General features: G+C 41.0%; 1 long non-coding RNA gene across 3 annotated transcripts in view; it reads right to left on the bottom strand.

Moving 5' to 3' along the window:
- Positions 1-2,608: 2,608 nt before the first annotated feature.
- LOC140494689 (uncharacterized) overlaps positions 2,609-26,239 on the bottom strand; it is a 95,384-nt gene continuing 71,753 nt past the window's right edge. Inside the window, exons 2-7 of one of the 3 annotated variants that reach the window (XR_011964027.1) lie at positions 15,015-15,100; positions 12,601-12,752; positions 10,475-10,591; positions 10,261-10,350; positions 7,969-8,421; positions 2,609-7,401 (exon numbers count right to left, since the gene is read on the bottom strand). This is a non-coding gene — a long non-coding RNA (uncharacterized lncRNA). Of the gene's footprint in view, positions 8,422-10,260; positions 10,351-10,474; positions 10,592-12,498; positions 12,753-15,014; positions 15,101-26,239 lie in introns of all 3 variants that reach the window. The other 2 variants (XR_011964028.1, XR_011964026.1) reach the window with 2 other exon arrangements.

Raw genomic sequence — 26,239 nt, 5'->3', positions numbered from 1 at the left:
GCTAGAGGAATGACCATGTGTAAGGGTCTCTGTTGTTTTGTTTTCTTTTGTAGTGAAATTAAAAGTAATCTCATTTAATTTGCCATACAGGCTCATGGCAATGGATCAACTTTGGCTATGTTGGATGTTTAGTTACAACCTATTTTTTAAAAGATGTCAAAAAGCCTAAAAATGATTGAGATTGTAGAATTTGTGCACTATAATTCAGTGACAGCCTAGAAGGCCTCAGTGGATTATCCTCAGTCTTGAGGGAGACAGATATCAGAGAAACATCAAGAAGGGAGAAATGCACAGCAATTTAAAACGTTATCTTCTTTGTGACATCACAGACTATGAACACGATGGGAGAAAGGAAAGCATACCATGCAAGAGGTAGTTTGTGTTTTCTCCAATCAAGAACATATTGTACAGGCATTAACAGCCAGATTCAGTTGTGGTGTGTGTAGGCTAGTGGGCAAAGGTGAGGGCTATGAAGGTCACAGCTGAGAAAACTCTTCATCATCCCTTAACGACAGGTAAAAACAAAGAAGCTGCTGCAAGCTAGAAAGCAAGTGAAACCACTTTGAAAGTAATCTAAAATCCTTTCAGCTGACCAGCAAAGCCAAACGTCTCAAAATCAGCTGCTCCCCTATCAACATCAGTGCTACCAGTATCACCACAATGTAACAGTCACAACATCTAATTATCTTCTCTTCATGGAAATGAGACCCAACCACTATATACCTCTTTTTTTAAAAAAAAGAGATCTCTCTCATTTCAAATCTACATGTACGTGTGCAGTTTTATTATTTCTTTTCACATTTAGCAACTAATAAAGTCACTCTTTCATTTACGCTGATTAAATTGGTTCCATTTAAAATAGAAATCAGTTTGGGCCTAGCATTCACATGAAAAGGAATCCCTTTTCAGTTAATCATTTAGCAACCAACTGAGAGGACAGGTAAACAAAAGGAAGCCTATCACCTCCCCCTCACAGGAGCTCAACAATTTGTGGTATCCTCATCACAAGCATAATAACTGGGCAACTTCACCCTGGGACTGTTGGTACCAGTAACTTCTTGCAAAAGAACAAATTGCAGAAAGGGGTGTGTTAGGTTTCACACTCTTTGTACCCTGATCTGTCTATTGTTTTCTACTGACCAGTATTCATCACACAACCCCCCTCAAGTACTCTGTGAACATTTACTTTGTGTTCTCTTATTTGAGAAAAGCCACTTTGCCAGCTGTATACAATATAGACCATTATTGCAAGTGTATTCTCATTGGGTTCCATTTAGCACTGATGGTCAGATTGCACTTAAGATCACACATTCCTCCATTTTCATCATGCTTCAGGAGATTGAACAAGATGAAAACTTGTATTTTGTTTTTTTTAAAAAAACCTTTTTGGCCCCAAATGTCTCATCTTTCAGTCTGGATGGGCCTCATTCTATGATTCTGAAAACTGTTAAAAATTGAAACTAGATTCTACAACCTCTAAAAGTGAAGTCTCTATTGCCTTACCAGGCCATAGGGCTGTTGTATCCTTAGACAGAGACAATCGGTGGTGGTTTAACCTGAGGATCCCCAGGACTCAGGTGAAGCTGAGAAGGAGAATCCTTTATTGTAACCTGAGTTCATATGGGAATTGAGCCCACACTGTTGCTATTACTTTGCATTGCAAGTCAGCCTTCCAGCCAATTGAGCTGAAAGCATCACTATGACCTCTACATTCATTTGTTTTAGCAAATCTCCCTGTTGTTGCCCTCTGGTGCCTCAAATGAAATGACAATTCCTTGGTACAATCCTGGGAAGTGAGAATCAGCAGACTATTGAATCATAGTCATAAAACTATGTATTCTCCTGCTTCTGAATTAGATTAGATTCCCTATAGTGTGGAAACAGGCCCAACAAGTCCACACCAACCCTTCCAATAGCAACCCACCCCCCTACATTTACACCTGACTAATGCACCTAACACTATGGGCAATTTAGCATGGGCAATTTAGCATGGCCAATTCACCTGACCTGCTCATCTTTGAACTGTGGGAGGAAACCTGCACAGACATGGGGAGAATGTGCAAACTCCACACAGACAGTTGCCCAAGGTGGGAATTGAACCCAAGTCCCTGCTGCTATGAGGCAGTAGTGCTAACCACTGAGCCACCAAGTGTTTTAGTTCAGACTTCACTCTTGTGATGTGTATAGCACATCATGGCTGGATTTGACACTGCTGCTCCTTGCAACACCCCATTCCACCCCAACTGCTTATTACAAAATCATTGAGACTTGTTGTATCACCTTCAATACTATTCATGTGAAATTACTAATCCAACAATAGCTGGAGATTGAATATGAGAACCTCCTGGTTTGGATTACCAAGCCTGTTGAATCATCCAGGATATCAGTTTTAAAATGAGCAGCTCTTTGTGCGAATGATAAAAATGAGCCCGATATTCTGACGCAATCGAATTATGGATGAGATAATAAAGTTGGTAGACAACGGTTTCTCTGATTCAGATTTATTTTTCCATTTGTAGAATTTATTAAATGTTTTATCAGGAAAGAGAATTCAATAATAAACCGATACAAAGTCATTGATGAGGTCATGTACATTCCAACACTCCCACTTTGATTACGATTCTCACTTAATGCTCACCGTTACACCTCCCACATGATTGCTATGTTTCTCCCACCTTTGTAGCACAAACTACTATAATTCTCATAATAGTTGACTGTGAACAATAACTTAAATGGGCAAGATGAGTCACAGCCTTCTGTATCATAATACCAATTGCTTATACAGTGTGTAACCTGGAAGAAGGCAGCTCCAGAGCATCAGCAGTGACACTGTCAACATATTTTTGCAATCTACAAGAAAAGCTTGCTGATTGTTGGAGTTTTGTCATGAATTTTCAAAGCAAAGCAACTTTTTATAATAGGCTTTTAATGTCTTCAAAACTCAATTACAAATACAAATATTCGTTATGGAATGATCCCATTTCCACACGTGCTGCCTTTTATACAGATTCAACAATTCAAACCACATGCTGTATTAAACTAATATTTATTCACTGGAGAGGGGGTAAAAAGGGAAATGGAAATAAGGAAGTCAAACAGTCACTTCAGCAACATATTGCCCTTGGCATAAGGCTCTCCAAAGGCAAACAGCTGCAAATTTTTATCATTAAGAATGCTAGGTCAAGGGCCAAGGTTCATCATGCAGGATGCCACCAAGGTCGAAATCAGCAGAAGGAAAGATGGTTAACGCTAAAAACAAGTTATTTTTGGCTCCTTTGTTTGACCATTTAAAGAAACTAGCTTAACCCATTTACACGAACCATTTACAAGTACCTGCGTTAAAATATAAGACAGAAAGATGTCATGGGAACACACTTTGTTTATGTCAATCACTTAGTATGTTAGCAGTATTATTTACTTATGTTAACGTAAGCAGCATGTTTTGGTTTCAAATGCCTGAAATTCGAAGAGGAGAAGAGACTGAACTAACACTTGCTCTGCACTTCAGATGGCTCCACTTTAATTCATGTAGCCACGCCGACATATATATTGGAGAAATGTGTGCTGAATTATTAGCCTAGATAATTGTTTTGAAACAGTCTATTTGTTTAATACTTTATTTAAAGTACTGCTGACTAAATAAGACATTTAAAAGCTATTATTCCATGCATGAAATTGTGAATATTCATTTTCCCTTGACAACAAACTGCTGTAACAATGTAGGAAACACATAGAGTTATACTGTGTGGAAACAGACCCTTTAGTCCAACTTAGCCGTGCCGACTGATATCCTGAATAAATCTAGTCACATTTGATCCACATCCTTCTAAACCCTCTTCCTATTCGTCTACCCATCCAGATGCCTTTTATATGTTGTAATTGTACTAGCCTCCATCACTTCCTCTTGCAGCTCATTCCATACAAGCACCACCCTTATGCAGAAAGATGTTGTCCCTCAGGTCCCTTTTTAAACCTTTCCCACTTCACCTTAAACCTATATCCTTTAGTTTTTGACTCCCTTACTCTGGGGGGAAAAGATCTTGGCTATTCATGCCCCTCATGATTTCATAAACCTTTGCAAGGTACATAACTTTACATAAGTATTTCATTTCTAATAAACTTGATTTTTGACAATTTCTCTCAAATAGGCTTTTTTTATTGCTTCAACCCTTCACTTCCACTTCTTAACCTTGCATCTCTGCAGAAAAGCACTGAACATTTTTGTAAAGGTGATAACCTTTGATTACCTCACCAAAGTGACTGTTCTTCATGTGCAATTCTCTTCTGTCATGGTTGTCCATGCTCTTACCATCACTAGAGATGTACTTTACAACAGACCTCACAGTATTACTTGCAATAATTTCTGCCAGTTCCCATTTCTCAAGCAAGGGCGTTGAGGCTATTACCCTTATCCATAACACTGCCGAGGAAGGCAGCAGCTACAATAGCTGAGATTTGGGATTGAGTCATTAAGCACCACAATTCACTTGCCTTAGTTAACTCACTGACTGCACTTGAGCAATCTAGTGGTGTGTAGACTTGGAAAAAAATGAAAACAATGTATAACTTTGGGAGCTTAGAAGTAGGTTGATAATAATTATTTTTAAATATAAATCATTCCAAAGACCACCAGTAAGCTCAATATCATTATGTTATGTTGATTTTGGGTTAAAGGACAAAGATGAAGATGAGAGAAATCCACATCGATGACTCAAGGTCCAAGCCCTGAACACCTCTCCCATGTCAAGAAATGATGACAAATTTATGCTATAGAACATTTTCTTCAGTTCTCGGCCTGAAGGCAGCTCTTTGGGAATTATTTGCTGAACCACAGCATTGTAATTGCCTTTTTAAATACAGCTGGAGTGAAGAGGCAGAGCCCTGAGTCTACCTCTATGTTGTTGGTGTTATTCTGACCCATAATCTGGCTGCCTATAACCAACTCAGCAAACCCATAGCATTGAATACCTCACATAAGCAGGAAGTAAAAGGAGGAATATTTATGGAGGTGGTTTGATCAGCATTCCATGTTGAATAGTCAAACAATTTAAATGATTGCATTTTCAAGTGTGGCAAAAGAAGCACCATTGGCTTATCATTTTTCTGGATTCTTCCTATGAAGCACAGGGGGTGAACCGAGTTATCACTGACATTCCCATTAGCCCATATGCAGGTATTCCAATGTCCTGTGCACAGTGATCTGTACACTGACTCAAATCTCAGCATAGAATTCCAGTCACTAACACATATGGACTTTGAAGATCTATGCAGGAGGCAAAAAAAAAATGCTGGTTACTTGAAAGGTATTCCGATGTGAGTTTCTTACCTGCTTCAAGAAAACCACTACCATCTTGGTGCCAAAGAAAAATCAGGTAACATGCCTTAATAACTACCACCCAGTGGCTCTGACATCAATCATTATTAAGTGCTTCAAGAGATTAGTAATGGCACATGTCACCTCCGGCTTCCCAGATTGCCTCGATCCACTACAATTCACTTACTGTCATAACAGGTCAATGGCTGATGCGACCGCTCTGACCCTACACTCAGCCCTGTAACATCTGATTAACAAGGACACCTACATCAGATTAATTCTTATTGACTTTAGCTCCTCCTACAACTACATGATTCCAGCCAAACCCCTCTCCAGTTCCAAGAACTAAGACCCTGCTCCTGTGTTTGCAACTGGATCTTTGACTTCCTGACCCACAGACTACAATCACTAAGGATAGTCCACAACACCACCTCCACAATAATCCTCAACACCAGTGCCCCTCAAGGCTGTTCACTCAGCACCCTACTATACCCCTTATACCTTCATGACTGTGTGGCCACATTTAACTTCAACCTCATTTGCAAATTTGCTGATGATACTACCATAGTGGGTTGAGATCTCAAACAATGATGAGACAGAGAACAGGAAAGAGATGGAGGGCTTAGTGGCATGACATAATGACAAAAATCTCTCCCTCAGTATCAGCAAAATGAAGGAGCTGGTCATTGGTGTCAGAAAGTGGAGTGGAGGCTATACCCCTGTCAGTATCAATGATGCTGAGGTGGAGATGGTCGGAACCTTCAAGCTTCAACTTCTAAATATCACCAACAACCTGTCCTGGTCCATTCACATCGACTCCACTGTCAAAGAAAGAACACTAATGCCTCTATGTCCTCCAGAAGGCGATGGAAATTTGGCATGTCTACAGTGACTCATACCAATTTTTATAGATGTACCATTGGAAGCATCCTATCCAGATGCATCCCAGCTTAGTGTGGCAACTGCTCTGACCAAGACAAAAGGAGATTAGAGAATTGTGATCATAGACCAATCCATCACGAAAACCAGCCTTCCTTCCCATTGACTCCCTCCCACTGCCTCAGGAAAGCTGATACTACAATCAAAGACTCCTCCCACTCCAGTTATACTCTCTTCCATTGGGCAGGAGATACAAAAGTTCAAATATACTTGCCAACAGATTCGAGAACTGTTTCTTCCCCATGTTTATCAGACTTATGAATGGATCTTTTATATATTAGAGTTAATCTTTCTCTGACCCTTCTCTATAGCTGTGAACACTATATTCTGCATCCTGTTCTACTACTCTGATGTACTTATGTAAAGCATGATTTGTCTGGATAACAAGCAAAACCATACTTTTTTTCACTATATATTGGCACACGTGGCAATAATAAATCAAAGCAAATCTAAAAATAAGTAAACCAGTTCAATGCAAGGTAGAACTCCAGCCATGTTAGATTAAGGCAACCTAACTGACACATTTTCACAAAAAGGACATTCTGATCATATTGTTTTAGAGTGAGATCAGACATTCTGCCTTCGTCTTTGTGCTGGGCCTAGTAGTGGTCTAGCTATTATCCATCTGGTTATTCCACAAGTAGTACATTAAAATGGTTTTGCCATCCTGTCAGGAAAGTACATGAACCCATATTTCTTGGACCATTCTCCCCCATGGCCCTTTTGTTGTTGACCCTTCAATGGTCAGCTTCAATAAATTTTGTTCTAATTGCCCTCGAGCAACTCAGATTATCAATTTTTCATCCAAAGTTTTACTGAATAATATTAAAACTGACAAAAGTACAATCAAAACAGTAAAATGAAAATAACATGATAATATGCCAACAATTCCAAATAGTGATAATAGCAGCAGTTCCAAATCACCAAGAACTGGAAGTGCTGACATAAATCTGATAAAAGCACACCAACCCCCATTCTGCGTTAAACAGATTCTTAGGTCTCTTTGTTCCAAACACATAGGAACAGGAGTGGGCTATCCAACCCATTAGCCTGTTCTGCTGCAGCATTCAGTAATTCAATCATGGATGTGCTATACCTTCATTTCACTGATTCACTTTTCTTCATGAAGAACAGAGGAGACCTGTAGCCTAAGACCAAGATATATCTTGTTATTTCTTGGACTAGAATGCAATGCTAATGATGTTAATGATAAATACTTCACCTTAATCATGTTAAAATCATGCATTTTCCATGCAGGAAATAAGAAATTAACATATTAGTGGAAGGTAAAGTGTTGGTGTAGTAATTGACTATAATGTAGCTTTATCCCAGCTGTATTAATACTATAAATGGTGCTCTGAAGTGCAGGTTTTCAGAATCAAGATTAATAATTTCTTTATTAAAAACAATGTGATGTGTGTTACTAGAAGTTCCTGTTTGCCTAATATACAATCTCATACCATCCCTACAATGTTAGCATTCACCTCACAATGTGTAAGCACAGAAGAATTGTTGGCGTTTAAAAAAACAGAATACCAAGTGTTAGGATAAAACATTAATAAACTACTAAGCCCATCGTTTCTTTCCATGCTCATTATAAATTCAGCTACTACATGAAAGTTAACATCATCAATGAACATCATGTTACTGAGTGTATGTACGAGTTTGTCATGGCGTTAAACTGTTCTGTTGAATACCTTTTAGGCTTTCCTCACCTGACTCATTGGGAGCGGGAGACTGGAGGCTGGAATCACAGGCCTGAATGGGAGAAATCACCAACATGCGGGAGGTAGAGCATTTCAGAGGCTCAAGAGGCAGTCAGGGGCATCTGGGACTGGGAGCCAGAGGCCTTGAGGGAGAAGGGAATCACAACTGGGAAAATTCAACAACCTGAGGGATGATCAGAGACCTTAGCTATGGGATGGAAGCATGGTCAGATGCCTCAGTTGGAAAAATTACAGATCCTGGGTAGAGTTAGAGGTTTTGAAGTGAATAGAGTGAGAGTGGGGCGACTTCTATGTCAGAGATGGAAGGAATCCAGAAGGCAAGTGGAGAGTAGGATGAGAGGTTGTGGTACTCAGGGCAAGTCAGAGTCATGCTCTAATTGGATGCCTTGCGATGAAGTTCATAGGTTGGTGCCTGATAATGGAAGTTCCTCAAGTAGGCATCTGTAGGTAGATATGAAAGTCATTACAGCATGAATCCACCAAGTCCTCACATTGATGAACCTGCTGGATTTCCCAAAACAAACAATTAAATTCAAACACTAGAGTGAAGAGGAAGCTGATTGAATTCAATCAGTTCTCACTCACTTTCAAATATTAGTTAAAGAGTGGCAAATGGAGTTTAATTTCGATAAATGCTAGGTGGTGCATTTTGGGAAAGCAAACCTTCATAGGACTGATACACTTAATGGTAAGGTCCTAGGGAGTGTTGCTGAACAAAGAGACCTTGGAGTGCAGGTTCATAGCTCCTTGAAAGTAGAGTCATAGGTGAAGAAGGTGTTTGGTATGCTTTCCTTTATTGGTCAGAGTGTTGAGTAGAGGAGTTGGGAGGTCATGTTGTGGCTGTACAGGACATTGGTAAGGCCACTTTTGGAATACTGCATGCAATTCTGGTCTCCTTCCTATAGGAACGATGTTGTGAAACTTGAAAGGGTTCAGAAAAGATTTACAAGGATGTTGCCAGGGTTGGAGGATTTGAGCTAAAGGGAGAGGTTGAATATGCTAGGGCTGTTTTCCCTGGAGTGTTGGAGGCTGAGGGGTGACCTTATAGAGGTTTATAAAATCATGGGGTTTGGATAGAGTAAATAAACAAGGTTTTTTTCCCTGGAGTGGGGTAGTCCAGAACTAGAGGGCATAAGTTTAAGGTGAGAGGGGAAAGATAAACAAGAGACCTAAGGGGCAACCTTTTCAAGCAGAGGGTGGTGTGTGTATGAAACAAGCTGCCAGAGGAAGTGGTGGAGGCTGGTACAATTGCAACATTTAAAAGGCATCTGGGTGGGTATATGAATAGGAAAGATTTAGAGGGATATGGGCCGGGTGCTGGCAGGTGGGACTAGATTGGGTTGGGATATCTGTTTGGCATGGACAAGTTGGATGAGTTGTTTCCATCTGTACAGCTCTATGACTCTATGACTCTAAGTTGAGAAAATGGCAGGATGTACAATTTGGATCAAGGAACTGAGTCTCAAATTTTAACCTTAGCCTAAGCCAAGTCTGCCATTTATGTAAAAAATCCACCACCCCCCCTCCCAACCCCCGCCCGACTCTTCCCCACCCCCACCCAGTCAGTACCAAGGAATGACTTATCGAGGAAGTTCTAACTTCTTGGATTCTGCAGCCTTGAAAAGAGATGAACTAAAACAATATTTATAAATACATGCATAACATTGAGTTAAATGGAGAAAACTCCAGAACAGGTGAACTGTATAATAAAGAGGTTTTTGGCAGGAACTGAAACTGAATAAGCTCAGGACTCCTAACAAAAAAACAACATTTGCACCTTGATTTAACATCTGGAATGATCTTTCAAGAGGCAAAAAATTCCATAATTACTCAACAGCCAATTAGATATGTGGGTGTCTAGAACACTGTTACAGGTGGAGTTGCATACATTAGATGAGTTCTCTCACCTCCACCCATTCTTGTGACCTTTGTGTTATGCCCCATATTATTTAAGATGTCTCTGACAACAATGTAGACACTTTTCATCTGATATGTATCCAACCAGCAGGAGATTTGTCAGGGATATATCCCAAAACAAGCATATTGTATTGGCATCATTTCTAACTTTATCTCTACCTTTGTTCCTTCATCAACTTCATGGTGCTTCAACTACAAATCAGCCACTTTTCAATATAGTTAGTCAAATGAATTGACCAGATACCACCCCAACACATCTAACCCCACCATCTCCCCTTTCACACTGGAAACACAAACAGGAATTTCACACGGCAGAACAGCCTTTGACAACCTCAATGTGCAAAGTATTCAGAAATAACTCACATTGGTTGCTGTAGTGATTGTAACGAGGTCAACCAAGTGGACATCATAGAATATGAGTTGGGGATGTTAATCTGGTCCAATCAGGGAGCCCTGGTTGACAGAAAAAAGTTGAGTGTAAGAGATACTGACACTCTGGTGCCTAAGTCTGTAAGAAGCAGTAGTATTGTCAAGGACTGTTCATGTGTAAATTAATACTTGGTAACAGGATACCGGCCTTTGTGGAGTTATTTGAGGTATGGTTGGCTGATTGGCAATGAGCTTTTTGACTTCATGTCTTCTCCTTCACAACTGTCACACTCTCCACACTCTTCTGCTTCTTTCTGTAATCCAGCTATCAATGGAAGATACACAATTTTCAATTAGCTTTCCATAAAGTAACTTGAATAGGAGCTTTACAAACAACTCAAGACAAAATTATGGGTGGATGAAACAGGAGCAAATGTAGCAGTATGGATGGAACATAGTTTAATGAATAGGAAAGCAGGAATTTTGACAGAATGTTGTTGCTAAAATTGCTGAAAGGATGGAAATGGGGGAGCCAAGTGATCCAGGTCATATTCTTGATATATAAGGATGGGCATAGAGAGTTTAAGATTGAAATTTGCTACTGATTCCAAAGTGGGGTTATAAAACAGGTTAGGTTAGTGAAATAGGCAGACATGGTAGAAGAAATTGAGTCAAAAGTTTTTAGCCTGAAATTCTAATTGGGATCAAAGAGGAAATTGAACATAAATATGGATTAGACCAGAAACACAAAGTATCCTGAGGAAGCTTGCCAGAGTATTGGTGGAGAAGATACTTCCTGTTATGAGAATCTGGAACAAATGGGTCACAATTTAACAATAAGGCTTTATTCATTTCAGAGATAAGACAAAATATTTTCTCACAGTGTGTCATAAGTCTTTGGTACTCCTGAAAAAACCAGGGAAAGCAGAGACTTTGAATATCTTTAAGGCAGAGTTGGATAGATTTTTGTTAAGTGAAGTTGATGTTACAATTGGATCATCTCTGGATTTACTAAACAGTGGCCCATATCTGCTCCTAGGTGGTACGTTTGTATGTTCATATGTAAATGAGATGGAAAAATGTCCTGCTGGCTTACGGGCATAAGTAAATATTCCAACCTTCCTCCTCATCATCACCACAGGCAAGAAGACAATTACAGAGTTAGTTCTCAGCTTCATAGTCTGTGACTTTGCAGGAGCTTGTAAGGATACAGCAGAGAGAATTGTTGTCCACAATATCCACCGACTTTGTCATCATTTTGGAAAAGTGGATGTGCCTGATGTCAAATGAGCTATGGCTCAACCGTAACACACTCGCTTCTAGATCAGAAGGAAGTGGGTTTGTTGAGCACCAGTCCAGGCTAACATGTCAATACAACTGTGAAGGAGTGCTGGACATTCAACAGCTACCTTTTATCAGATGAAATATTTAAGTTTTGACTCAATCTGCCTTCTCCAGTGAATTTAAATATCCAGTGACACTAGTACAAAAGAATACAGTAGTGAAACCAATCCTGGCCAATATGTGTCCATTTACCAACATCACAAAAGCAGATTATTTGGTTATTGGGTGGATTGTAATATGACTGCATTGTAAAAGTACCTAATAGGCTATAAAATGTATTTGTCCTACCTAAGGTCATGAAAATGTTATATTAATGCAAGACTTGTTTTCTTTTTTCTCCACAAGAAATTCCCTTTCATGCAAGTTAGGTCAACATTGGCACTGAATACTTACAATGGTCTCTCTCTCTCTCTCTCTATCTCAAGAGATCTAGCAGCATTTTCCAAATGACAACTTGCTGCACAGTCAGTTACATTTTCTGAGGACATGATCTGGTGGGAACCTATGGAAGGGATAGGTTTAATTCGATGCAAGTTTGATTAGCTGGGGAGACAGGACTCTGTGGGTTTGAGGGATGGGAGAGGGAATTGAAATTGACAACGCATTGGGAAACCTCTTCTAAACTGCATTGTTTTGATTGTGTGAAGGTGATGCCCGCAGGAAATACCGGCTATTAATTTCAAATGCTAATCACATAATACAGTGATATTAACATGGCTTTTGAAGGTTAATTCTCAGTTCATGGGCTTTCCAGACTCGCCAAGACTTGCCAGTGAAAGCGTTGCATTAACATAGTGATAACTGAGGAGGCTGAAGATGTGTCAACAAGTACTGAAAGCTCACAGCTGATGACTTGTCATCTCATAGGAAAGGCTTTGTTCACGGTACCTGTGTTGAGAGGATTCACAAGTTTGGCTGTTGTACCTCTGAGTTGCCACTTTGGAGTGATGACCTTTCAGTTCAGTAAGAGTGCCCCTAATGTTTTCTTACTTGGCATCTCAGGTTTGGAGAAAGACGACCAATCAAAGCTGAGCTGGTGAATAGTCTGGATGAGTCTTGTCACGGGGCATCTCCAGAGGGACTGACTGTTTTAGAGGCATTATCCTGGTCCTCCTGTATCACCTCCATGAGACACATGAAAGCTCGATGGGAAATTAAAGACATGAATTAGAACTGTCATGGTAAGAATGTTTCAAGTGATCATTATGCACATGACCTGTGGGGACTTTGAAAATATATATTCATTCATGGGATGTGGGCATCATTAACTAGGCCAGCATTCGTTGACCATCCTTAATTGCATAGAGAGGGAATTTAAGAGGGATCAACAACATCATTGCACAACTGGATTCACATGTAGATCAGCTCAGGTAATGATGACAGATTTCCTTCCATTTAGGGTGTAAGAGAACCAGTTAAGTTTTTTATGGCAATCAGCAACAGTAATATGGTCACCATTAAAGCATAAGAAATAGGAGCAGAGTCACTCTCTCTGGAGATGCCCTGTGAATTGGCCATGTGACCTTTTTAGAGCTACCCTGCTATTCAACAAGATCATGATCTGCCCAAGCCTCAACTCCTCTCTCAAGGCAGCTCGTTATGCTTGTCAACTCCCTGAAGTTTCAAAAATCTATTAACCCCATCTTTAAACACTTCCATTTGTTTTCCGTTTTACTGAGTTCAAACTGCACCATCTGCCATGGTGGGATTCAAGCCCATATCTCCAGGACATTAACCAAGGAGTTCAGAATTATTCGTTCAGTGTCATTGTCACCAGGCTCCTGCCTGTCCAGACATACATCAGGATAAAACAGAATATTATACTGCGCTCCCATTCCCTGTACTGCTTAGATCATCAAACTAGGTGTTAGATCCAGCAGGATGGCACCAGACTCCTGCTGCTGACCTCCTCCATAACTCTCAGATATGCAATTCTGGTTTCAAAGACAGGTTTCTTCCTTTTGTCAGCAAGAGTGTTATGTCCTTGCAGTCTTTTATAGCTTCTAGCACCACATTCAGTGATTTAGGGACCTCTAAACAGTGATCCTTTGAATCTTATTCCATCACTGCTTCTTGCACTCTCAATCAAGAATCAATCAAACTCAATGTTTGCAATCAGTTTTAACTACTGGTGTGATATCAACTCATGCAAGGCATAGGAGAAAGTGAGGACTGCAGATGCTGGAGATCAGAGCTAAAAAATGTATTGCCGGAAAAGCGCAGTAGGTCAGGCAGCATCCAAGGAGCAGGAGAATCGACGTTTTGGGCATAAGCCCATTCCTGAAGAAGGGCTTATGCCCGAAACGTCGATTCTCCTGCTCCTTGGATGCTGCCTGACCTGCTGCGCTTTTCCAGCAACACATTTTTCAGCTCATGCAAGGCATAGCCATACTCATTCAAATGTATTGGTCAAGAGAACTGGTAATAATGAAGAGACTGTGTTCATAAAAACCTACAACAGATGCACTGCATTCATTTCTAAGTTCCCAACAGAACACTAAGCCCCATCCATCCCAGAACGTAAACAATTTATAATCCAGCCCAATCAGTTGCTGAGTCAATCCATTCAGAGAAGAATTTCACTTCTGTTAAATTGCCCTTCCCAAACCTGACAAAATATGACTGTGGAACAGGAAAATGTCTTTAACAGAGATAAAATACTCTTTGACATGTATACTTAGTGTTCAACTGTGTTGCTTTACTGATGTAATGAGTACGTTTTTTTATAACATGCACCACCCAGGATTACAGTTGGGACATATTGGTGCCATATTGTGGATATGTCAGCAGTTCCGATATGTGTGGAATCTGATGCTCTGTAAATAGTTATTTTTTACATATATATTTTTCTCCGGATTGTTTTGTTTGTAACCACACATCTGAGCAGCCAAAACAGTGATTAGTACCTCGCCCTGTGTTTGCTAATAATATGTTTTGGAATTTCACAATAAATCTGTCACAATCATTACTATTGATGCACCAGAAGTGCATCACCTGCTATACTTGCCTGTGAGGTTAATGCTTCGTTTTATAAACAGTTTTTATTTATACCCAGTTGGCATACATGCTCTTTAATGTGAATCAGTATTACATTAATCTGTTGTTATGCGTGAATGCATTATGTATTATTTACAGACAGAAACAGACCAATCAACTCAAGTGGTCCATGCTGGTGACAATGAGCCTCTATATGATTTTTCTCTCTCCCTTTCGTAATTTAACCCGAACAGATAACCTTCCATTCTTCATTCATTTCCTTCACATGTATCCAAAGCTAGTCCAGCATGTCATCAAAGAATTTCTGAATATTGTCTCTCCAAGATCCTGCCAAAAAAGCTCCAGGAATACCTCTAACATGCAGTTGAGCAAAGTTCGATGTACGTGATTGAGTGAGATGGTCTTACCTGATGTGATTCTATGTGGTCTCAGCAGTTCTTGGCTTGGCAGGGGAAATTGATAAGGTTCCTTGCTTCTTTACTTTTCTGGGATTCTACATTGGAAAAGTTCACAGGGTGAAGCCAGGTTCTATCTTGGCTGTAGCGCCCCTAGTAGACTGATAATGACTAATGTTAAGATTATATAATAATAATCCACAGATGCAGAAGGGGCCAGTTGACCATGGAACAGTAACCCAAAAGGATCCAACATCATTGGGGAGGAAGCCAGTGCAAAGTATTTCATATCTTCAATCATTCATTACTCGAGATTTCCTTTTCCCGTGCACTTTATACACCAATTTAACTGTCATCTTCATTAGTCGAAGTGTACTAGCCAAATTAATCTTCCAGAAATTAAACACTATAGAATCTATAAATGTCACTTGACATTTTAAAATGCTTGATGGTGAATCGACAGCTTGTTTTTTGCTACCTCTGATTTAATTTCAATCGAAGGCAAGCAAAATGGAAATCAGAAGACAGGTGTAATACTTATGCAGTGTCCAATTTGATTACACCTGATTACACTATTATGTAATTGTAATCACCTCCTCCACACACACACACACACCTTTTGTTCAGCATCTAGTCCACTTACTTCTTTTTATACTGTTCCAGGTTCATGTAAAAACAAAACTTTGGAACATTCCCAATACAAACGACTCCAGGCTTTACAACTTGAATATATTGTGGAGAAACAAAACTAAATGGAATCTTTGCGAGCTCTTCTATTCTCTAATTTTTCTGATTGTTTGTTAAATTCCTTCAGATTTAAAAAGGGTCCTAAAGGTCAACATTTTCACGCAGAGGGTGGTGCGTGTATGGAATGAGCTGCCAGAGGAAGTGGTGGAGGCTGGTACAATTGCAAACATTTAAAAGGTATCTGGATGGGTACACGATTCGGAAGGGTTGAGAGGGATGTAGACCAAATGCTGGCAAATGGAACTGGGTTAATTTAGGATATCTGGTCAGCATTGTGCTGGGACCTCTACTTTTTGTCATTTACATAAATGATTTGGATGCGAGCATAAGAGGTACAGTTGGTAAGTTTGTAGATGACACCAAAATTGGAGGTGTAGTGGACAGCAAAGAGGGTTACCTCAGATTACAACAGGTTCTTGACCTGATGGGCTAATGGGCTGAGAAGTGGCAGATGGAGTTTAATTCAGATAAATGCGAGGTGCTGCATTTTGGGAAAGCAAATCTTAGCAGGACGTATACACTTAATGGTAAGGTCCTAGGGAGTGTTACTGAAAAAAGAGACCTTGGAGTGCAGGTTCATAGCTCCTTGAAAGTGCAGTCGCAGGTAGATAGGATAGTGAAGAAGGTGTTTGGTATGCTTCCCTTTATTGGTCAGAGTATTGAGTAGAGGAGTTGGGAGGTCATGTTGTGGCTGTACAGGACATTGGTTAGGCCACTGTTGGAATATTGCGTGCAAATCTGTGTAGACCTTTTAATTTATTTAAGGATTTAAAGATAGACTGTGGGTTGATTCTCCACTAACTCATTTTCTGGAAAAGAACAAGAACGTTTCTCTATAGTTCCACTAAAGCTACTAATTGCTGTTTCACGCTTTCAATACTGAGTCTGACGATCTATTTTCAGTTGAGGAAAAATCATGTCATCTTTTGGTTTTCTCTTTCTTCCAAAACAGTGAGCTTTTAAAATCTACACACAGCATTGTTTAACCATTGAATTGTCACAGTGCAGACAGAGGTCATTTGGCCCATCACATCTGTACTGACCCTCTGAAGAGCATCCCACCATATTCAGGTAACCCCACATTTGCCACATTTAACTCACCTTGCCTGCACATTAGAGTAGTTTAGCATAGTCAATCTATCTAAGCTGTACATCTTTGGATTTGGGAGGAAAACCACCCAGATACAGGAAGAATGTGCAAACTCCACACAGACAGTCGCCTGAGGCTGAAAGTGAACCTGAACCCCTGGCGCTGTGGCAACACTGCGCACCACTGTGCCACCTTGCCACCCTAACTTGGAGTTTACAGCTTGAAAGATACAGGGTCTTTCTTCAAGGCAACTTTCAAGAAATTAAAAATCACACGACAGCAGGTTATAGTCCAACAAGTTTAGTTGGAAGTACAAGCTTTCAGAGTGTTGCTCCTTCATCAGGTCGCTACTGAGGCAGGATCATAGGACACAGAATTTATAGTAAAAGATCAAGATGCAATGTTTTGAACAAATGTAGATTGCTGTTAAGCGTTTAATCACTTAGAATGGGGATACAGCTTTCGGGTGATTAAGATGCAAACCTCAATAGTTCCTTCAAGCCACAGTCCAAGATGACTTAAGGTTTTATTAAAATAAAGTGGCATCTCAGCTCAGACAATGCATTAAAGGTGTAAGGTTAGAAACAGTCTGTATTCCAACCATGAGTCAGGCTGGTTCAATTTCCAAGTAGGAATTTATAAAAGTCACAGGCACTGGCTGCCTACAGACTGTGTGCTTTTGGAACAAAATAGAATGCTTCTGCAAATACAAATTGCAGAGGGAGAGCACACGCGCGTGGTGGGGAGTGAGAGCTCACACGCAGGAGGGGGGGGAAAGAGGAAGAGAGTGAGAGCTCGTGCACGGCAGTGGAGAGAGGGGGAGCGAGGGAGAGCTCGCGAGCAGGTGGGGGTAGTGGCAGAGAGGGAGAGCTCACGAGCGGGAGGGGGAGGGAGAGAGGGAGAGCGTGCACACGGGAGTTGAGAGAGAGGGAGGGAGAGAGAGTGCGCACGCGGGAGTGAGGAGAGTGGGAGAGTGTAAATGTGTGGAAGGGGAAAGAGGGAGGGTGCAGAGAGGGAGAGAGAGCGCACGCTGGTGGGGAGAGAGAGAGGGAGAGTGTGTGCTAGTGCACACTGGAGGAGAGAGAGGGAGTGTGCATGCGTGTGCGTGAACGGGAGAGAGCGTGCACTTGCACAGGGAGTGAGAGAGGGAGAGTGTGCGCGCATGGAAGGGGAGAAAGGGCAAGTGCGCGGGTGAGAGGGGTAAAAGAGGAAGAGAGTACGCACGAGGGGAGAGAGAGGGAGATGCGCGCGCGGGAGGTGAGAAGGAGAGTGGGCACGCACAGGAGGGGAGAGAGGGAGCGAGCGTGCATGGGAGGGGTGAAAGAGGGAGAGAGCACATGCGAGTGGAGAGAGAGGGAGGATGTGAGCATGCACGCATGTGGGAGGAGAGATGGAGAGTGTGCGCATGCAGAAAGGGAGAGAGATGGAGAGTGTGCGTGCACGCGGGGGATAGTGTGCGCGACCACACGCAGGAGAAGATAGAGAGAGCGCATGCTGGAGGAGAGAGAGGGAGAGAGCACGGGCGGGAAGGGGGAGAGAAGGAGAGGGTGTGCCCACAGGAGGGGAGAGGGAGGGAGAGTGTGCGTGTGCCTGGGGGAGAGTGTGCGCGAGCACGCATGGGAAGAGATAGAGGTAGAGGGAGAGCGCGTGCATGGGAGGGGGGGAGAGAGGAAGGGGGCAGAGAGGGAGAGAGTGCGCGCGGGAGGGGAGAGAGAGAGGGAGAGTGTGTGCACATATGAGGGAGTGGAGAGAGAGAAAGGGAGAGTCCGCACACATGTGGGATGAGAGAGAGAGAGAGACAGCGCAGAGGAGGGAGGAGATAGGGAGAGAGCACGCGTGCATGGGAAGGGAGAAAGAGAGATAGTGTGCGTGCAGGGGAAAGGGAAGACAGAGGGAGTATGCATGCTACATACCATGCCTGAGGCATACTTGCCTACTTCATACAGGATAGACAATGTGGGCCTGCCGCACAGATATATTCTATTTTCTTCAAAAAGCTCGCAATCTGTCAGCAGTCAGTCCACGTGACATTTTATCATTTTCTACTTTGGAAATAGGACCAGTCTGACTCAAGGTTGGGATACAGACAGATACTAACCTCACACTTTTAATACATTGTCTGAGCTGAAATGTAACTTTTTTAAAAAAGCCTTAAATTATTCTTGGACTGTGACTTGAACGATGTTCTGGGATTTACATATTAATCACTTGAAACCTGCAACCCCTTTCTAAGTGATTAAAGACTTAACAGCAACCTAGGTTTAGTCAATACTTTGCATTAGTCGTATGACTCTTTGATCATTTACTATAAACCCTGTGTCTTATGATCCTGCCCCACTAGCTACCCGATGAAGAAGCAGCGCACTGAAAGTTAGTGCTTCCAAGTAAACCTGTTGGACTATTACCTGGTGTTGTGCGATTTTTAACCTTGTACACCCCAGTCCAACACCGGCACCTGCACATGAGAACTTTCAAAAAGGAATTGGATATATATACCACAAAAGGAAGAATTTGTAAAATGACAGCATAAAAGCAAAATAGAGGTGAGAAACTGATTTTCTTGTTCCTTCAAAGAGACAGCAAAGCATACTGTGCCAAATCACTAATTCTGTGTTGGGCAATTCCATGATTCTATGATCTACATTCTTTCTAGTGGCACGGTGACTCAATGGATAGCACTGCTGCCTCACAGTGCCAGGAACGTGGGTGTGATTTCACTCTTGGACGACTGCTTGTGTGGAGTTTCTCTCCTTGTCTGCCTGGGTTTCCTCCAGGTGCTCCTGTTTCGTCCCACAGTCCAAAGATGTGCAAGTTAGGTGGATTAGCCATGCTAAATTGTCCAATGTGTCCAGAGATGTACAGAGATGTGCAGGCTAGCTGAATTAGCCATGAGAAATACAGGGATAAGGTATGGGGTGGGATGCTGTTCAGAGGGTCAGTGTGGTCTCAATGGGCTGATTGGCCTGCTTCCGCACTGTAGGGATTCTATGATTGTGTGTGCGTTGCTCTTTCACAGCGATGCACATATAAGAAAAAAAAAATCCATATTATATCAGAGTTAGCCTTTTTCTTTCTTGCTCAGTAAAGGCTCTCCAGTGAACTGAGGACTCATATCAGAAACAAAAGATTTTTTAAAATCCAGGAACAAGGAAACAGTAGTATTTGATTTTGAGTGATGTGTAAATGTTTTTAATCAACCTGTTCAAATATGTTTTGACACATCTCAGGAGCAGGTGGCTCTTGTGCCGTTACCTTTTAGCCTAGAGGTAGGGTCACTACTATTACATCACAAGAGCCCTAAAATAATATACATGCTTAATATTTTGTCATTAATGACCTGCCATTAAGACCAACTCTGTAATCTCTGCCATTGCAAAATACAAGAGTTGCAATTTTATGAAAACACCATTAACTCCAGGTTCCCTGCTAATTCACACCTGCCCTGGTTCCATTATGATCAATGGGTGGCTATTCTGTAATCTCCCCTGAACATAATCATAATGGCACCATCACCATGAGGTCTACAACACTTAAAAAAAAGGCCTGATTTTCCAGAGAATCAACAAATCCCATTATCTTTCGACTCTAAGAACAAGGACTGGCTAGGGATAGTCAATATGGCTTTGTGCGTGGGAAATCATGTCTCACAAACTTGACTGAGTTTTATGAGGAAGTAACAAAGAAGATTGATGAGGGCAGAGCATAGATGTGCTCTATATGGACTTCAGTAAGGCGTGCGACAAAGTTCCCCAAAGGAGACTGATTAGCAAGGTTAGATCTCACGGGATACAGTGAGAACTAGCCATTTGGATACAGAACTGGCTCAAAGGTAGAAGACAGAGGGTGGTGGTGGAGGGTTGTTTTTCAGACTGGAGGCCTGTGACCAGTGAAGTGCCACAAGGATCGGTGCTGGGTCCTCTACTTTTTGACATTTACATAAATGATTTGGATGCAAGCATAAGAGATACAATTAGTAAGTTTGCAGATGGGCCAATGGGCTGAGAAGTGGCAGATGGAGTTTAATTCAGATAAATGTGAGGTGCTGCATTTTGGGAAAGCAAATCTTAGCAGGACTTATACACTTAATGGTAAAGTCCTAGGGAGTGTTGCTAAACAAAGAGACCTTGGAGTGCAGGTTCATAGCTCTTTGAAAGTGGAGTCGCAGGTAGATAGGATAGTGAAGAAGGCATTTGGTATGCTTTCCTTTATTGGTCAGAGTATTGAGTACAGGAGTTGGGAGGTCATGTTGCGGCTGTACAGGACATTGGTTAGGCCACTGTTGGAATATTGCATGCAATTCTGGTCTCTTTCCTTTCGGAAAGATGTTGTGAAACTTGAAAGGGTTCAGAAAAGATTTACAAGGATGTTGCCAGGGTTGGAGGATTTGAGCGACAGGGAGAGGCTGAACAGGCTGGGGCTATTTTACCTGGAGCGTCGGAGGTTGAAGGGTGACCTTATAGAGGTTTACAAAATTATGAGGGGCATGGATAGGGTAAATAGGTAAACTCTTTTCCCTGGGGTCCGGGAGTCCAGAGTTAGAGGGCATAGGTTTAAGGTGAGAGGGGAAAGATATAAAAGAGATCTACGGGGCAACGTTTTCACACAGAGGGTGGTACGTGTATGGAATGAGCTGCCAGAGGAAGTGGTGAAGATTGGTACAATTGCAACATTTAAGAGGTATTTGGATGGGTATATGATTAGGAAGGGTTTGGAGGGATATGGGACGGGTGCTGGCAGGTGGGACTAGATTGGGTTGGGATATCTGGTCGGCATGGACAGGTTGGACCGAAGGGTCTGTTTCTATGCTGTACATCTCTATGACTCTATAACTCCATGTTATTTAAAAATATGTTAAAACATCATAAGTAATGCTGCAGATCAGAAATGGTCTTATCGAAACGATAATGCCACCTTGTCAAGTGAACCATTCACAATTAGCAATATCCTATAGTGAGCAAATGACATGGAAAGCATGGCTGAAATCATGAGAATGATCAAGTTATTAACATATTATACAGCAGCTTCTCACAATCCCAAGACATCCTAATGTGCTTCACAAACAATGAATTACTTCAGAAGTGCACTTATGATTGTTATGTGAAGGGGGTAGGACCATCCACTGACATAAAGAGGAACACCTAGCAGTAAAATTAAAAGGATTTATTTGTAGATGGTGTACTCTAATATATGTAATTTGAAATTATTCCTCGGTGGATCTATATCGTTACCACATGGCTTATTCTTCCCATCTGCTGCAACTAAATCCAACTTATAAGTCTAACTATAAGTCAATCATTATTTTATTGCTCTTAAGTTAGTTGCTCCCCCCGCTTGTGGGGAGAAAAATTCCATCTCACAGACCACTGCAAAGCTTCTTGTTTCATAAGGGGTCTGTTACTGTTTTAAAGGTTTACTCATAAGCATTAATCTTTGAGTTGTGCTTTTATGATCTTTTTTCTCAGTTGGAGGAGGTTTTGTAAATGATTAGATTCCTATTTGCACCAAATCTGTCTTGAAATGCAATTCAGCATGATTTCCCACTAAGGCAGCTGGTGATTTAAAGAAAGAATCTGGAATATCCAGAAAGAAAAATTAGTAAAACTGATGACAGACATACTAGTCTGATTTGTATGCTTCAGAACAGAGGCCCAGTGTAGCCAAATCATTCATTTCCAAGTCTAACTATTTTTGTAATGTTTTTTTCCTTCTGACTATAAAGGTATGCTTCATAATGGGGACCATAAAACTATCATCAATTGTCATGAAAACCCATCTGGTTCATTAATGTCCTTCATGGAAGGAAAATGACCATCTTTACTGAGTTTGGCTGACATGAAACTCCAGACTCAAAGTGGTTACCCTTTAATGACCTTCAGAGATAGCCAAATAAGCCAAAAGTTCACAGACAATTATGGATGAGGAAAGAAGCAATTGCATTGCCAATGGCACCCACATTCTCTGAAAGTATATATTTCAAAAAAGAAACAAATTCAGTTAAAAAAAACACAGTTTTAATTTTATTAAACTGCCCTGGGTCTTTCTGATGTTGGGTTATGGTGGCACTCTTAATTTGATCAGTTATTTTCTCAATGTCATTCTGGTCAGCGTTTGGCTGAAATTTCCATTATTTGTCCTCTGAAGTTGTTCCACTTTTCACTCAATATTTGCTCTGAGCTCAAAACTAGAACATTGATCTTCTGCTCTAATGCTACTCGATCACTACTGCCCTAGTTATCTGATCTTTTCTTTCAGTAATAGCACAGGGCCTCCCCTTCTGCTGTGGGCCTGCAGGTAAAAAGTGAGAAGGCTAAATCAATACAAAACTGTTTCTGGGAAAGGGGAACTTGTCCTTTACCTTTGCTGCACTTGGGTTTGTTCAGTTTGAAGCCTAACTTTCTCAAATGAGAAAAATACCTTGTTCAACAATAATTTGGATTTTTCTGACATTACCAGTACTAGATGGATGCTTAATGTTTATAATGGCATGTAATGACATTTTGATGCACCAATCATTGGAATTTTGGAAGAAAAACTTTTCTTTCTGTCCACAAAATAACATTGCTTCATAATATTCTTATCTAGTTTCCAACTGCTCTGGAGGCTACATAGAAATTACATTGTTAATAAAAATTCCACAAATCATTGCTATGGTATTCACAGGAAACTGTGCCATGTGTATCTGAGAACAATCCAGCCCAGCAGATCAAAGAATTTGTCTTTCAAAAGAAGCCAAATTGCCCAGATTTGCTTATCCCAACTAAAAGGAGGATTGTGTGAAGGCCAAATGTAATCAGATCGTATATTCTCTCCATTGAGGTACCCTGATTCACGTAGTATGCAGCTGCTCGTTATGTTCACTCTCTTTAAGTTACATTGGAGCAGTAATGAAAATAAAAGCTTAGAAATTGCAATTGGTGATATTATAAGTAGTTAGCACATTTTTCTTTGTTAGGTTAACAGACATTAAACTATTTATTCTCATCAAGTAAATCTCCTGTGACACTGCTTACAATAAAATTGATGGCATCTTGTTTTAGAAAAATAAGTATTACCAACTAAATGAAGTGGGATACGTGTCATATTTACACAAATATGCCATAAATGAATGTATATAGAAGGGCTAACACATTAAGCATCCTACTACTAATATTAGCAATGATAATATTTCAGATACATGTTCTGAGATGCCTCTAAAGTCCATGTGATAGCATTTCACCTGAACTGCCATTTGTAAGATTCAGAATTCAACATAATAGCATTAGTACAGAGACAGCTCAACATGCAGAATATGTACTGCGTGAAACTCCATTGTTCATTACCAGCAGACTTGCTGAACATTGTTGTTACATAAGCAGCAGCTCTTTTATTCCTGGTCAAAAAGTGGAAAGGATCTGCATTTGTGTATCACCTTTCATGATCTCTAGAGTTTCCAAAGCCAGTAAGTACACTTGAAGTACAATCACTGGTGAAATGTAGGGAAGTGCAGCACCAATTTCCACAGTCTCACAAACAGTAATGAGACACATGGCCAGAAAAAGCACTTTTGGTTTTGTGAAGTAAGTTGACAGATGTGAGGAGAACATAACAAAAACAGACAACAGGTCCAGCAGTGTTGGTGGAGACAGAAACAAGGCTAAGCTTTCAAACCTGGATGACTGTTTTTCAGAAGTGGACTTCCTGTTTCAGTTTTCTTGTTTTGGATCTCTAGCATCTTCACTACATTGTTTTTACACCAGGAGATGTTGCCTGCTTTCCTTGAAAGGCACTGTGAAAGATGCTTCACATTGGCCTTATCATAGAATCCCGACAGTGCAGAAAGAGACCATTCAGCCTGTCGAGTCTACTTCGACCTTCCAAAGAGCATCCCAGGCTCATGCCCCCACCCTGACCGCATGGTTTTCTTTTAACCTTATGGAGCAGATAAACGCTCAGGTTGACCACTCATTGAGATGTGGCACTGTCAGATGAGAAGGCACTTGCTCAGAGTCCATCTGATTTAGGTCTTCAAACTTTCAATCAAAAATTGCAGTTGTTAGGACCAGAACATGAGACCAGTGGGCATGACTAGTCATTCTATTTAACTGCCCATCAACCAGTTTCTATCAGTTGGAGGGAGTTTAAATTACCTCCATTATTGTGAAGAAAAGGAAAATCAATAGACTCTGTCCACTGGATGCACTTTCTATCAAATGCTAGATCTGTCACTGAGACCACAGATAGAGAATTTTACAAGTCAAAGTGTGGCACAACTCTGAAAGGCCAAAACACATCAAAAAAAAGTAAGGATTTAAAATAATAGCACAATGACAAGAGCAAAATCTATTTAAATAATGTAATTCATGCATGCTGACTTGATAGAACTTATTAGGGAAGCAATGGCCTAATAGTATTCTGGATGTAGGTTTGCTCACTGAGCTGGAAGGTTCGTTTTTCAGACGTTTCGTCGCCATACTAGGTAACATCTACAGTGAGCCTCCAGATGAAGCATTGGTCATGGAGTCCACTTTCTATTTATATGTTTGGGTTTCTTTGGGTTGGTGATGTCATTTCCTGTGGTGACATCATTTCCTATAGTGATGTCATATCCGGTTCTTTTTCTCAGAGGTGGTAAATGGGATCCAATTTAATGTGTTTATTGGTAGAGTTCCGGTTGGAATGCCATGCTTCTAGGAATTCGTGTGTGTGTCTCTATTTGGCTTGTCCTAGGATGGTTATGTTGTCCCAATCGAAATCGTGTCTTTCCTCATCACTTCCTCAAGAGGAAGGATACCACTTATGGAGCAGGGGTTTAGATAGGGTTGACAGTGAGAACCTTTTTCCGTGTATGGAGTCAACTGTTACTAGGGGACACAGCTTTAAATTAAGGGGTGGTAGGTATAGGACAGATGTTAGGGGTAGATTTTTTACTCAGCGGGTTGTGAGTTCATGGAATGCCCTGCCAGAAGCAGTGGTGGACTCTCCCTCTTTAGGGTCATTTAAGCGGGCATTGGACAAGCATATGGAGGTTATTGGGCTAGTGTAGGTTAGGTAGGCTTCGGTCGGCGCAACATCGAGGGCTGAAGGGCCTGTACTGCGCTGTATTTTTCTATGTTCTATGTTCTATGTTCTATTGACTTGGATCCCATTTACCACCCCCTGAGAAAAGGAAGAGGAAATGACATCACCACAGGAAATAACACCACCAATCCAAGACAACCCAAACACATAAATAGAAATTGGGCTACATCACCAGTGCTTCATCTGGAGGCTCATTGAAGATGTTACCTAGTATGGTGATGAAACATCTGAAAATGAAACTTTTAGCTCAGAGAGCAAGCCTACAACCAAAACCTTAACCTGAGCTACAAATCTTCTCAAAACCCGCTAGCCTAATGGTATTATTGCTGGATTGTTAATGTAG

The sequence above is a fragment of the Chiloscyllium punctatum genome, chromosome 24 (assembly GCF_047496795.1).
Source record: "Chiloscyllium punctatum isolate Juve2018m chromosome 24, sChiPun1.3, whole genome shotgun sequence".
In the NCBI taxonomy this organism is placed as follows: Eukaryota; Metazoa; Chordata; class Chondrichthyes; order Orectolobiformes; family Hemiscylliidae; genus Chiloscyllium; species Chiloscyllium punctatum.
This window is presented reverse-complemented; position numbering and strand designations above follow the sequence as displayed.